Source organism: Mustelus asterias, chromosome 14 (genome assembly GCF_964213995.1).
Source record: "Mustelus asterias chromosome 14, sMusAst1.hap1.1, whole genome shotgun sequence".
Classification (NCBI taxonomy): Eukaryota; Metazoa; Chordata; class Chondrichthyes; order Carcharhiniformes; family Triakidae; genus Mustelus; species Mustelus asterias.
Window position 1 is genome coordinate 73528845 of NC_135814.1, and position 14516 is coordinate 73543360.

A 14516-nucleotide genomic window follows, 5' to 3' on the forward strand; every position below is an offset into this window, starting at 1 on the left:
GAAGGACATGGAGGCTTTGGAGAGAGTACGGAGGAGGTTTACCAGGATGTTGCCTGGTATGGAGGGGCTTAGTTATGAGGAGAGATTGGGTAAACTGGGGTTGTTCTCCCTGGAAAGACGGAGGATGAGGGGAGACTTAATAGAGGTGTATAAAATTATGAAAGGTATAGATAGGGTGAACGGTGGGAAGCTTTTCCCCAGGTCGGTGGTGACGTTCACGAGGGGTCATAGGTTCAAGGTGAAGGGGAGGAGGTTTAACACAGATATCAGAAGGATATATTTTACAGAGGGTGGTGGGGGCCTGGAATGCACTGCCAGACAAGGTGGTGGAGGCGGACACACTGGGAACGTTTAAGGCTTATCTAGATAGCCATATGAACGGAGTGGGAATGGAGGGATACAAAAGAGTGGTCTAGTTTGGACCAGGGAGTGGTACGGGCTTGGAGGGCCGAAGGGCCTGCTCCTGTGCTGTATTGTTCTTTGTTCGTTTGTTTGATTAACTCACCTCCTGACTTCCCAAAGCCTGTTTACCATCAACAAGGTACAAGTCAGGATCGTGATAGACTTCTCTCCAGTGGGTGAGTGCATCTCCAGGACTCAAGAAACCAATCACCAATCAGGACAAAACAGCCCACTTAATCAGTACCTCACCAACGTTTAACATTCACTCCCTTCCCCACTTGTGCAGTGGCAGCAATGTGTACCACACAAAAGATGCACTGCAGCAACTCACCAAGGCTCTTTTAACAGAACCATACCAATTCACAACGCCATCTAGAAGGGCAAGGGTGACAGAAACATGGAGCATCACCGCTTACAAGTTCCCCTCCAAGCCGCACACCATCCTGACTTGAAACTTTATTGCCATTTCTTCACTGTTGATGTGTCAAAATCTTGAATTCTGTCCAAACAGCACTGAGGGTGAACTAGATGAATTGTAGCAGTTCAAGAAGGTGGCTCACCACCTTCTCAATGGCAATTAGAGATTGGAAACAAATGTTCGCCTTGCCCACGATGCCCACATCTCCTGCAAGAAAAAGTCAATATTTGATAAATAACTCACTCGCTCATTTATTTCTGATTGTCACATGTGAATCACTCAAATAGCGCATATATTTTAAGTTGGCCTTAGTAATTATAAAGATTGGTGTGTTATGATGTTATTAAAGTGATATTGTTTCTTATAGGGATGTTACATTTTGAATGTGACAATATTTAAAGTAATTACCTAAAATGGGAAGTTTTGTCTTCAAGTCATTTTCAAAGAAAGTTACAATGAAATATAAGTACCACATAATTTTATTCCTTCAATTTCTCTTTATTTATTAAATTATTTGTGTTATGTCTGCCACTAGCATCACTGGGGTTGATACTTGCTGTGAAAGGTATCACTGATGCTGACACAGTTATAATGGGATCAGTCAGTATCATATAAGGTTGTTTTTTCGGTTTCTTTGTATTGCTGAGACTCAGCAATTCTTTCAGCCTAGTACTTTGTGTTATTTGCAATTATTACTATTTGTTTAGCTCAGTTGGCTAGATAGCTGGTTCATGATCCAAATCTAGAACAATGCCAACAGCATGGGTTCAATTCCTCTACTGGCTGAAGTTATTCACGAAGGCCCTGCCTTTCTCAACCTTGCACCTTACCTTGCCAGGGGTGTGGTGATCCTTGGGTTAAATCACGACCAGTCAGCTCTCTCTCTCAAAGAGGTGAGAAGCCTCTGGTCATCTGGGACTAAGGCAACTTTATCTTACCCAATTATTATTTAATTAAAATATTTCTAAAAAAGCAAAACAAAAAATATTTTTTATAATAAAAACACACACTAGAAATACTCAGCAAGCTAGGCAGCATCTGTGCAGAGAAGCAAAGAGGGTTAAAATTTTGAGTCTTACAATCCTTCTCAAACCCTTCTTCCACCTCCTCCCTCCTCATTTCCAACAATAAGTGCAAGAAGCTCATGAACAACTTTATCATTAAGATTGAGACCATCTGACCAGATGCCTATGCCATTTCCTTCCTTTGTCCGAGTTGATCAGATCCAACTTCCTTTAAGATTCCAAATTGCTCTTGCACGGAACTCGCATCTTTCTCTAGTTTCTCTCCTCTCTTCCCTCATGCACTCCCCAAGTTCATCTTGTTCAAGAAACCTATCATCTGCTCTCTCCACCCTATTGCTACAAAACTATTGTTACCTAACTTTCCTTTCTGGCTCCATGTTAGTTCATAATGCGAATGGTTCACTCTCCTCAGGTACTGTTCCCATTTTCTTTAAATCTACTGTCATCACCTTTCCTCTCAAAATATCTGTCCTTGAACACTACGTCCTTGTAAATAACCATCCCATCTCCAGCCACCCTTTCTTCTTCAAAGTCTTTGAACATTCTATTACCTTCCTGTCCCCTTTCTCAGAACTTAACGTTTGAATCCCTCTAATCAGGTTTCCCATCCCCTGCCAAAATACCAAAACAGTTCTTGTGAAAGCCACAAATAATTTTTGATGAGGTTGACAAAGGTAAGCTAACTATTCTCACCTTCTTGATTTGTCTTTCACATAGTTCAACACACCTTCCTTCTCCAACACATCTCCACCTTATAATCGATCTGATTGTAGCTTGCTCCCACATTATCTTTGATATTCCCCGAGGATCTATCTTTGTGCCCTATTTCTCATCTACAGGCTGCTCATTGGAGATATCAGCCAAAAATATAGGGTGGGATTTTCCATTCGAGCTCGCCCCAAAACTGTAAAATCCCACCCAAGGTCAACGGACCTTTCCATGGTCCGCCCCTCGGCCACTACGATTCCCGTAGTGGGCTAAACAGGAGAATTCGCCCCATAGCATTTGTTTTCATGGCCAAAATCTTCCATCCTCATTTGCAGCTGGTATTTTCCAGTGCTGCTGAAAGTTAATGCAGTTTTGGCTGGTTTGCCAAATTCTCCATTCTTGCTAGCAATGGGTCCTGCCATGGACGAGACTGGAGAATGCCCCACTGATGGCACCCAGTTCTACCTCCCAACAGGGTTCTTGTATTTCTGGGGAAGAATGTTTAGTATCACAGCAAAAATATCAGCTAACCTTACCAAACATTTGTTCAACCAACCCTGGAACATGCCAATTGTGTGGCACATAACATGATCTAAGTAATTTTCAATGTTGACTAATGGACAACATAACATTGCTGAGGGGTAATAAGGGGGTTACCAGGTCATGTAAAATAGAATCATATGGTTTGAATTCCCTTCAAGGAATAGGTATTATTGAATCCCTACGGTGGAGGCCATTCAGCCCATCGAGCCTGCACCGATAACAATTCCACATAGGCCCTATTTCCATAACCCCATATATTTACTCTGCTAATCCCCCTGACACTAAGGGTCAATTTAACATAGCCAGTCAACAAAACCCACATATCTTTGGTGTGGGGACGAAACTGGAGCACTAGCAGGAAACTCACAGTTTTTTTTTAAACTCTCAAATAAACCATTGCAAAACGACAGATCCAAAAATTACAAACAGTGCAAAGAAAGAATCATTTTTACAGTACAATACCATGCTTATTTACACATTACATTCATTACATTTCATTACTTAAAACTATATACATACTTCAGATTTTACTGTGTGCTGTTATTTTTCAGATTGGCACACAGTTACGCAGGCCGAGGGTATTCTGCAGTTACCGGGCCCCCCAGTCTGCCTCGGTTTAAAAGCTTTACACGGTGGCCTTTCCCAATTGTGCCTTTGCGGCGGCTGCCCCAAGCTTGAGTGCGTCCCTCAGCACGTAGTCCTGGACCTTGGAATGTGCCGGTCGAGGACAATTCTTTCAACTGGTCAGCAAGTTTCGGGCGGACCAAAGAGCGTCCCTCACCGAGTTGATGACCCTCCAGCAGCAGTTGATATTTGTCTCGGTGTGCGTCCCCAGAAACAGCCTGTAGAGCAGAGTCCTGCGTCACCGAGCTGCTCGGGACGAACCTCGACAAATACCACTGCATCTCACTCCAGACATTCTTTGCAAAGGCACATTCCACAAGGAGGTGTGCTACCATCTCATCACCCCCGCAGCCGCTTCGCGGGCAGCGTGCGGTGATGTTAAGATCTCGAGTGTGCATAAAGGATCTGACGGGGAGTGCCCTTCTCACCACCAGCCAAGCCAGGTGCTTGTTTGAGAGTTCTGGTGATGAGGCATTTTGCCAGATTACATTGACAGTCTGCTCAGGGAAACATCTGATAGAACATAGAACATAGGACAGTACAGCACAGAACAGGCGCTTCGGCCCACGATGTTGTGCCGAGCTTTATCTAAAACCAAGATCAAGCTATCCCACTCCCTATCATCCTGGTGTGCTCCATGTGCCTATCCAATAACCGCTTAAATGTTCCTAAAGTGTCTGACTCCACTATCACTGCAGGCAGTCCATTCCACACCCCAACCACTCTCTGCGTAAAGAACCTACCTCTGATATCCTTCCTGTAACGGGCGGCACGGTAGCGCAGTGGTACGGGCGGCACAGTAGCGCAGTGGTTAGCACTGCTGCTTCACAGCTCCAGGGTCCCGGGTTCGATTCCCGGCTCGGGTCACTGTCTGTGTGGAGTTTGCACATTCTCCTCGTGTCAGCGTGGGTTTCCTCCGGGTGCTCCGGTTTCCTCCCACAGTCCAAAGATGTGCGGGTTAGGTTGATTGGCCAGGTTAAAAAATTGTCCCTTCGAGTCCTGAGATGCATAGGTTAGAGGGATTAGTGGGTAAATATGTGGGGGTAGGGCCTGGGTGGGATTGTGGTTGGTGCAGACTCGATGGGCCAAATGGCCTCCTTCTGTACTGTAGGGTTTCTATGATTCTATGGTATCTCCCACCACGAACCCTATAGTTATGCCCCCTTGTAATAGCTCCATCCACCCGAGGAAATAGTCTTTGAACGTTCACTCTATCTATCCCCCTCATCATCTTATAAACCTCTATTAAGTCTCCCCTCAGCCTCCTCCGCTCCAGAGAGAACAGCCCTAGCTCCCTCAACCTTTCCTCACAAGACCTACCCTCCAAACCAGGCAGCATCCTGGTAAATCTCCTCTGCACTCTTTCCAGCGCTTCCACATCCTTCTTATAGTGAGGTGACCAGAACTGCACACAATATTCCAAATGTGGTCTCACCAAGGTCCTGTACAGTTGCAGCATAACGGCTCTTAAACTCCAACCCCCTGTTAATAAAAGCTAACACACTATAGGCCTTCTTCACAGCTCTATCCACTTGAGTGGCAACCTTTAGAGATCTGTGGATATGGACCCCAAGGTCTCGCGGTTCCTCCACAGTCTTCAGAACCCTACCTTTGACCCTGTAATCCACATTTAAATTAGTCCTACCAAAATGAATCACCCCACATTTATCAGGGTTAAACTCCATTTGCCATTTTTCAGCCCAGCTTTGCATCCTATCTATGTCTCTTTGCAGCCTACAACAGCCCTCCACCTCATCCACTACTCCACCAATCTTGGTGTCATCAGCAAATTTACTGATCCACCCTTCAGCCCCCTCCTCTAAGTCATTAATAAAAATCACAAAGAGCAGAGGACCAAGCACTAATCCCTGCGGCACTCCGCTAGCAACCTGCCTCCAATCCGAAAATTTTCCATCGACCACCACCCTCTGTCTTCGATCAGACAGCCAGTTACCTATCCAATCGGCCAACTTTCCCTCTATCCCACACCTCCTCACTTTCATCATAAGCCGACCATGGGGGACCTTATCAAACGCCTTACTAAAATCCATGTATATGACATCAACTGCCCTACCTTCATCAACACACTTAGTTACCTCCTCAAAAAATTCTATCAAATTTGTGAGGCACGACTTGCCCTTCACGAATCCGTGCTGACTATCCCGGATTAATCCGCATCTTTCTAAATGGTCGTAAATCCCATCTCTAAGGACCTTTTCCATCAATTTACCAACCACCGAAGTAAGACTAACCGGTCTATAATTACCAGGGTCATTTCTATTCCCTTTCTTAAACAGAGGAACAACATTCGCCATTCTCCAGTCCTCTGGCACCATCCCCGTGGACAGTGAGGACCCAAAGATCAAAGCCAAAGGCTCTGCAATCTCATCCCTTGCCTCCCAAAGAATCCTAGGATACATTTCATCAGGCCCAGGGGACTTATCGACCTTCAGTTTATTCAAAACTGCCAGGACATCCTCCCTCCGAACATCTATTTCCTCCAGCCTATTAGCCTGTAACACCTCTTCCTCAAAAACATGGCCCCTCTCCTTGGTGAACACTGAAGAAAAGTATTCATTCATCACCTCGCCTATCTCTACTGACTCCATACACAAGTTCCCACTACTGTCCTTGACCAGCCGTAACCTCACCCTGGTCATTCTTGTATTCCTCACATAAGAGTAAAAAGCCTTGGGGTTTTCCTTGATCCGACCCGCCAAGGACTTCTCGTGTCCCCTCCTAGCTCTCCTAAGCCCCTTTTTCAGCTCATTCCTTGCTAACTTGTAACCCTCAATCGAGCCATCTGAACCTTGTTTCCTCATCCCTACATAAGCTTCCCTCTTCCTTTTCACAAGACATTCCACCTCTTTCGTGAACCATGGTCCCCTCACTCGGCCATTTCCTCCCTGCCTGACAGGGTCATACCTATCAAGGACATCCAGTATTTGTTCCTTGAAAAAGTTCCACTTTTCATAGAAATCATAGAAACCCTACAGTACAGAAAGAGGCCATTCGGCCCATCGAGTCTGCACCGACCACAATCCCACCCAGGCCCTACCCCCATATCCCTACATATTTTACCCACTAATCCACACATCCCAGGACACTAAGGGGCAATTTTAGCATGGCCAATCAACCTAACCCGCACATCTTTGGAGTTTCATTAGTTCCTTTCTCTGACAGTTTCTGTTCCCAACTTATGCCCCCTAATTCTTGCCTAATCGAATGATAGGATCCGCCATCTCCTTTTCTCTCAGGGCCTCGAGGACATTACGTGCTTACCACTGCTTGATCGTCATGTGGTCAAAGGTGTTTTTGCGGAAAATGTTTTCCACAAAGGACAGGTGCTGCGGTACGGTCCAACTACTTGGGGCATTCGGCGGCAGTGTGGCCAGACTCATCCTCCGCAACACTTGGGACAGGTAGAACCTCAAAAGGTAGTGGCACTTGCTGTTAGCGTACCAAGGATCTACACACAGCTTGATGCAGCCGCACACAAAGGTGGCCATCAGGATGAGGGCAGTGTTGGGAGCGTTTTTCCCTCCGTTCTCTGGAGATTTGTGCATCGTTTCCCTCCGGACACGATCCATCTTTGATCTCCAGATAAATTTGAAGATGGCCTGGGTCACTGCTGCTGCGCATGATTTGGGGATAGGCCACACCGTGTACAACAACACGGACAGTACCTCGCACCGGATGACCAGGTTTTTTCCGGTGATAGAGAGGGAGCGTTGCTCCCACAAGCTCAATTTTTGCCGGAAACTCACAGATACAGGAAGAAAGTGCAAACTCTAGTCACCCGAAGCTGGAATTGAACCTGGGTCCCTGGCATTGTGCTAATCACCGCCTCCCAAGGTGACACTTTCTTTATTGACACAGATCATAAATGTGTACACTATGATATAACATCTATTCTGAGTAAAGTTGTCTAGATATTAAGTTCCTGGCAAATATCACAGGCTGAAGAATGGTCAAATAGGCTGGGGATTCTTGGAATATGTCCAGAATCTATGTTTGGACAAGAATCCTTTAACATAATCCGCACTTGATACAAAACTATATCAGAATACCATCCCCAGTTCTATGTAGTCAGTGCTCAAGTAACCCTAGAGATGGAGCATGGTAAGCTTGAGGCCTTGTAGCCAGTGGGTGTTGCAGAGACTAGTGGGCATTATTAACCGCATTATTTAATTTTTAAGTTTCCTTTGTTTGCAGTTTGTTTGTTGAAATATTTCATCTGATGAGACTGGCACAATCCAGACAATCGAAGGAGGCATGAAAATATTGACAAAAAAAAGTATATCGACCCCAAAAGGTAACACACGGTGACACAATGGTTAGGACTGCTGCCTCACAGTGCCAAGGACCTGGGTTTGACTCCCGGCTTGGGTCACACTATCCATGCAGAGTCTGCACGTTCCTCCCCATGACTTGTGGGTTTCCTCCGGAGGCTCCGGTTTCCTCCCACAGTCCAAAAGATGTGCTGGTCAGGTGCATTGGCTCTGCTAAATTCTCCCTCAGTGTCTCCGAACAGGCCTCCGAGTGTGATGACTCGGGGATTTTCACAGTAACTTCATTGCAGTATTAATGTAAGCCTGCTTGTGACACTAATAAACTTAAAAGTCACCAATTCAAACATTGGTACCACATCACACTCTGATGGTCTACGGGTTCACATGGGGGGGGGGGGGGGGGGGCTGCTGGCACTCAGAAACGGCTGTCACCCCGCAGAACATTCTGGTAGTTTCCCGGCCCACGTGGGCCGCCTAATCCTGGAAAAGGTTGAACAATCGAATTGCTATGCCGATGTCGCGCGCCAGGGGTTGGGCTGGGCGAGATGGTGTGTGTTTATATACATTTATAGAGCCATACCGGTGAGGAAAAGGACGGTTTGAGAAGAGGCGGCCGGCAGTTATTTTCAAACAGGTTGGCGCGGGCCTAGTTGAGCGTGCGGCAGCTGCGCGCGCAGTACAGGGTGCGCCCGCCCGCGCGCGCGCGCGGCTCGGGCCCGCCCCTCCTCCTCCTCCTCGCCTCGCGCTCCCTGTGTTGGTACCGAGCGGAGAGGATGCACACGGCACTCGAGTGAGGTATTTAAACACCCATTTGTTTCCCTTCTCACAAACCCAGTCGCCGAGCGCTTTACATGAGGCTGCGTCGTTAACAACATGTAGACGAGCGCTTTAGCCCGCGGCGCTTCCGCTCGATATAATTTATATATTTACTTTTTAAAGGTATGAGAAAGAGGGAGCGTTGGGGGAAGAGAGGAGAAAAAAAAAGGGGAGGAGAGCGAGAGAGAGCGCGCGAGACGGGTCTGGCTGAGCTCGAGTCGGGCTCGCCGTCACGCGGTGTGATTTCTTTTGCAGCGATTGAGATTTTAAAAGCGGAATAAAATGTACTCGGATGGTGGAATGGCCTTCTATGTTTGGGCCTAAAACGACGAGGCGCTGGGAGGCGTTGGATAGTGTGTGTGTGTGTCTTTGTTTGGTCCGGGCTGGGTGTGAGGGGGGGGGTTTATTGGCGGCTGGTTTTAAATGTTCTAGTGAAGCCTCCGATGCGGCAGTGTCTCAGCACAGCCCCCCCCGCCGTCCGCCGTTAATTTATTACTGCGCCGCTGGAAGGTAGCCTCAGACCCTACTAACCTTCTGAGGCTCGGTTCGGTCATCTGCTTCAACATGCGACTGGTTTTCGCTTAAATCCGGTTTCGTGCCCTTCCGGAGATCTTAAAACGAAAGGGGGAAAAAATGATTTACTGGTTTGGCGCTTTTTTTTTGCACGACTCCCTCCTCCCCGACAAAGTGGATGTGAGCGTGTTCGATTTGAAATTCAGAGGGGCGGGCGGGGGACTTCTCTGCGGCCAGCAGAAGTAAATAGCGAACTGAACGCAGAAAAGAGATTTCGTCCGTTTGAACCACAAATGCTGAACATTTAGGAAGATTGGCTCGTAAATAGGTTACAATTGAAAAAGGCCATCGTTGACACATCTTTCCAAAACGGACCAGTCGCACTGATGCTTGATTGTCTTTTGTGGTTGATCCGCGCGCTCATGTTATGGTTTTCGAAAATTGTAGATTGAAGTTGCTAATTAAATGTCTATTTCCTACATCATTCCAATAACAGTTATTAAATCCTCTTCAAATGTAATTAAAGTTGAAATACAATCTGATTACCTTGTCCATGGTTTTTGTAGATAAACATGATATTGTTTTATGCAACTGTATTCAAAAATCTGAAGCACTGCTGTTGCTTGTCAACTGCAGCTTTGTATCTTGTAAGCGGACATGCTCAGAACGCACTTTCAAAGTTAACTTGATGTAACAGCACAATAGTGTCTTAAATTGCAGAATCACTTGTATTATAAGTGCGGTGAATAATTAACATTTGCAACAGTTTTCTAAATATCTGAAAGTGGCACTTAAAATATTTTGCATGTAACTGGTCATAAGTGCAAAAGGCAATTAAAACTTTCCAGTGAATCTTCATGTTGATTAAATGTGATTGGCATATACAATTTTGAAACCACTGCCTCGTATCAACGCCTTGGTCTCAGTTTATTTTCAGAGGGGAAGACTTACAGTTGAGAATAATATATATAAAGCTAAGTGAGCTGGGTTTAAAATCATAACTTCAGTCCTTTAGATTATGGTCATAGCAATAAGTGTAATGGCTGCCAAACTGTAATATGGGCATTGTTTGCATAAGAGTGCCATCTGGTTAGTACTGAGTAGTCAGAATCCCAGTAGTTTTGCCAATCATTTGCCCACTTTAATTGAAGAAACCTAATAGAATGCAGCAGCCTAAAATAAAACTGAACTATCATGTTGTATTGAGTTCTGAGCTGACAAGGTATGTAGCCTGGAGATGCAATCTGTCACTTGGATTTTACACTGGATCCTATGAATCTTGTAAACTTTTTCAACTTGGCATATGCACCCAAGCTATCTTGTCAAACTGAATACAAGATCCAACCAGCAGTATAACAGTGTTCCATGGCTTGGCTGTTAGGATATACAGATATTTAGAGACTTCAGTCCATTCAGCACAACTGGTTTAGACTAATGTTTGTACTCATTTCTATGCTTTATCCAATCCTATCAGCATCTCCTATTCCTTTTTCATGCTTATCTAACTTCCTATTAAATATGTCTGCTCTGTCTCAAGAGCTACTTAGCAGTTACACATTCTTGTCACAATTTGGCAATGACAATTTTCTTGAATTCATTATTAGATTTATTAGAAATCAAAAATACAAGATAGTTACTAGTTTTGGATACTCCTAAGTGGAAACATTTCTTTGTCTAAGTTATCAAATAATGCTGTCTATGATGACAGCCTTGGTAACTGCTGATTTTTAAATTTGTAGTTTATGAATGATTTTACAATTGAAACTGCATTTTATTGCAGAGTTTGTTGTAAAATTTAACTCAGCAAGGTTACTCATTACATTTTTGAAGTAACAGAATATTTACAAAAGCAGTGGGGGAAAAATGTTCTGTATTTAGCTAAAAGCAGTCATAATGTAGAAAATACAATTCAAACCAAATTGTATATGTAAGAATTCCAATTTGGTATTTCATATACCTAGATTAAAATTTAGTCCTAGTATAGGAGATTGTTTGGGGTGATGAGATTACTGACCTGAAAATCTTCCATCTGGCTGCACCTTTTTTGAGGAAAATATCTGTTGCGTATTGGAATTGCATCTCAGTGGTTCACTTTATCAGGGTGGCATATTGGCTAAAACTATTGAAGGAACTGAGTCACTTTTGTGGTTTGCATTTCATCACAACTGACAAAGGATTTTTGTTTTGTGACTGCAGCGCCTGATTCAAGCTGTTGGTACCATACAAACTAAGTAGCTGGTCTCTCTTAGAAATTCCATTGCTGAAATGATTTTCAAAGAATTTAATGGTTGCCATAACACTACCTTCCAAATTTGCATCCATTAGCACTAATTAAGTGAAGTGCTGAGATGCTGAATTGAGGATGTTGACTTATAATCGAAATAACTTGTGTGAACTTGTCATTCTGTAATTACATCCCCTCATTAATAGGATTCTTGTTGAGAATAGTGGTATGCAATATAAAATAGACAGGCAATAATATAGTTAATTGATGCAGCAATTAACATGACGGGGTGCAGTTGATTCATAAATGGGGAATGCTGATGTCAGTTTTCATTTTAAATGTAAGACTTTTATTTACTGCAAGTTACATGATTTTGCAAATGCTTTATTGCATGTGGAAGTATACTGACTGCAAATGAGGCGCATCCAATGACTGAACAATGAAAATGTGTTAGTATAATACATGAAGTTGCAATATCCTTTAAGAAATGTAACTGCATAAAGGATATCGTGCACCTACTGAAGTCCTCATAACTTAAGTATTTAGCTAGTTTTGATTACAATATAAATATATCTGGAACAAAGGTGAGAAAGACCAACGAAGGAAAATTTGAAACAGTTAATCAACGATACAGGCTTTTAAGAAATCTGAAGATGCAGAAATTACAATGTAATTTAAGGAGAACTTCAGAGCCTATGTTCAGTCTTCAAGCACAACCCTGAGCTGATGGTTTGCTGTTTTAATTTATTTTTACTCTGCTCTCACGGGAATATCTCTGTCCCTCCTATGTTCCAGTGAAGCTCAATGCAAGCTTGAGGAATAATACCTCATCTTTTGATTAGGCACTTTACAATCTTCTGGATGCAAAATTTAAGTTCATTTGCAATTCCCCCCCCCCCTCTCATTCTGTCTAATTTGTTTTTATTTTGTAATTTGCATCTCCTTTGGACCCATCTTTTTCTTGTCCAATTACAACTCCCTTCTGATCTGCCCACAAATGTCTGCTATCTCTCCACCCCATCAAAGACTTTTTGAACCACCTCAAAACTATTACAATTTTTAACTTTTCCCATTTTTCAAGAAAGGTTCAGACATGGAATGTTAACTCTGTTTCTCCTCCAGACTTGCTCTCAGACCTGTTTTTATTTGAGAATGCATGGCTTTGAAATATGCAATTTTCTTCACTGTTAAAAGTTGTAAGAAGAAGAATGCATTCTCCAATTTATAGTTAATGTACTTAACCTCTTTCACCCAAGTAAAAGTATGAAAAATAATTTTAATCTGAGTTAGTGCTAACTGATTTATTAGAATGCTGACAAAACTTCCTCAAGTACTTTGATTATATACAGGTATGATCATGTTTGAGAGATTATATACCTCATCTTTGTTAAATCATATATTGATATAGCTATAAATGAGCATTTAATAATGTCTCATTTAAGATAATTTTTGATGGAAATTACCTGTGGATTCAATTACTGTAAAGCAGTGCAGATTTGCAAGAATGAAAATTTGACCAAATAGGGCCTGAAAAATATGTAATGTGTTATGGAACTCTTGAGCTCCCAATGGTATTGCCAATTTATCCATTGAATATCTTAACTGAGCTTGACTGTATAATGACCAGATACTGTGCTAACTCAAGTAGGCCATTACAAAAAGTCTTGGGTTAGGGCTGGGAAAAGTGGCCAGGATTTACGATTTCAGTTGCTATTGAATAACTCCTCTTCCTAATTTGATCCTTATTCAATGTATACTCAGGCTCTGCTATCATGTCCTCTATGGTCAACACTCATTGTCATGGTTCACAGGTGAAAGAATTGTATGCAACCATTCTCCGGAATATGTTTGTAGTGGTGGGGGAGGAAAGAGTGATGGTTGGTAAGTTTTCAAATAAAATGAAGAGTAACATGATTTGCACAAAGTTACCTACAAGACTAAAATATAAATTTGCTTTGCAGTGAATTGGATTTTTACCATTGCCTAATAAAAATAAAGCTGTTTTTAATTGAGCAATTTATACCGCTTGTGATTGAAAATATATACTTGCCATTTACAACTCTATGGCTGTGTAATGCATGAAGTTCAGTCTTGTTTAGTATGACACGAGATAAAGTTTTCTTGTCCTTGCCTCATCTTAGAACAAAGCCATTTGGCTTGTTTCATCTATGTAGCTCTCTCATAATTTGCCTAGTTACCATCCCGGGTCCTTATTTCCCTGCATTTTTTTCCTCTTCAGATGCTCATTTAATTCCCATTGAAAACCATAACTGAATCAGCATCCACCATATTTTCAGGCAGTGCACTCAAGAATTGAGGTCAATTGCTCTGTGCTCAGTTCTGGTCACCTCACTATAGGAAGGATGTGGAAAAGATTGAAAGGGTGCAGAGGAGATTTACAAGGATGTTGCCTGGATTGAGTGGCATGCCTTATGAGGATAGGCTGAGGGAGCTCTGTCTTTTCTCCTTGGAGAGACGAAGGATGAGAGGAGACCTAATAGAGGTGTATAAGATGTTGAGAGGCATAGATCGGGTGGACTCTGAGGCTTTTTCCCAGGGTGGAAATGTCTGCTACGAGAGGACACAGGTTTAAGGTGCTGGGGGGTAGGTACAGGGGAGATGTTAGGGGGAAGTTTTTCACACAGAGGGTGATGGGCGAGTGGAATCGGCTGCCGTCAGTGGTGGTGGAGGCGAACTCAATAGGGTCTTTTAAGAGACTCCTGGATGAGTACATGGAGCTTAATAGGATGGAGGGTTATAGGTAGGTCTAGAAGGTAGGGATGTGTTCGGCACAACTTGTGGGCGGAAGGGCCTGTTTGTGCTGTAGTTTTTCTATGTCTATGTTTCTAAATCAGTGTTTTAATTTTCTATGCCTCTATTTGTAAAGCCCAAGATCCCTTTGCCTTATCAACCACTTTCTTGACTTGTCCTGCCACCTTCAATGCTTTGTG

General features: G+C 43.4%; 1 protein-coding gene across 2 annotated transcripts in view; it reads left to right on the forward strand.

Moving 5' to 3' along the window:
• The first annotated feature begins 8746 nt into the window (after nt 1-8746).
• slc39a10 (solute carrier family 39 member 10) overlaps nt 8747-14516 on the forward strand; it is an 86202-nt gene continuing 80432 nt past the window's right edge. For both annotated transcript variants that reach the window (XM_078228626.1, XM_078228627.1), the window contains exon 1: nt 8747-8807. The gene's annotated coding sequence lies outside the window, so the exon portion shown is untranslated. The remainder of the gene's footprint in view (nt 8808-14516) is intronic.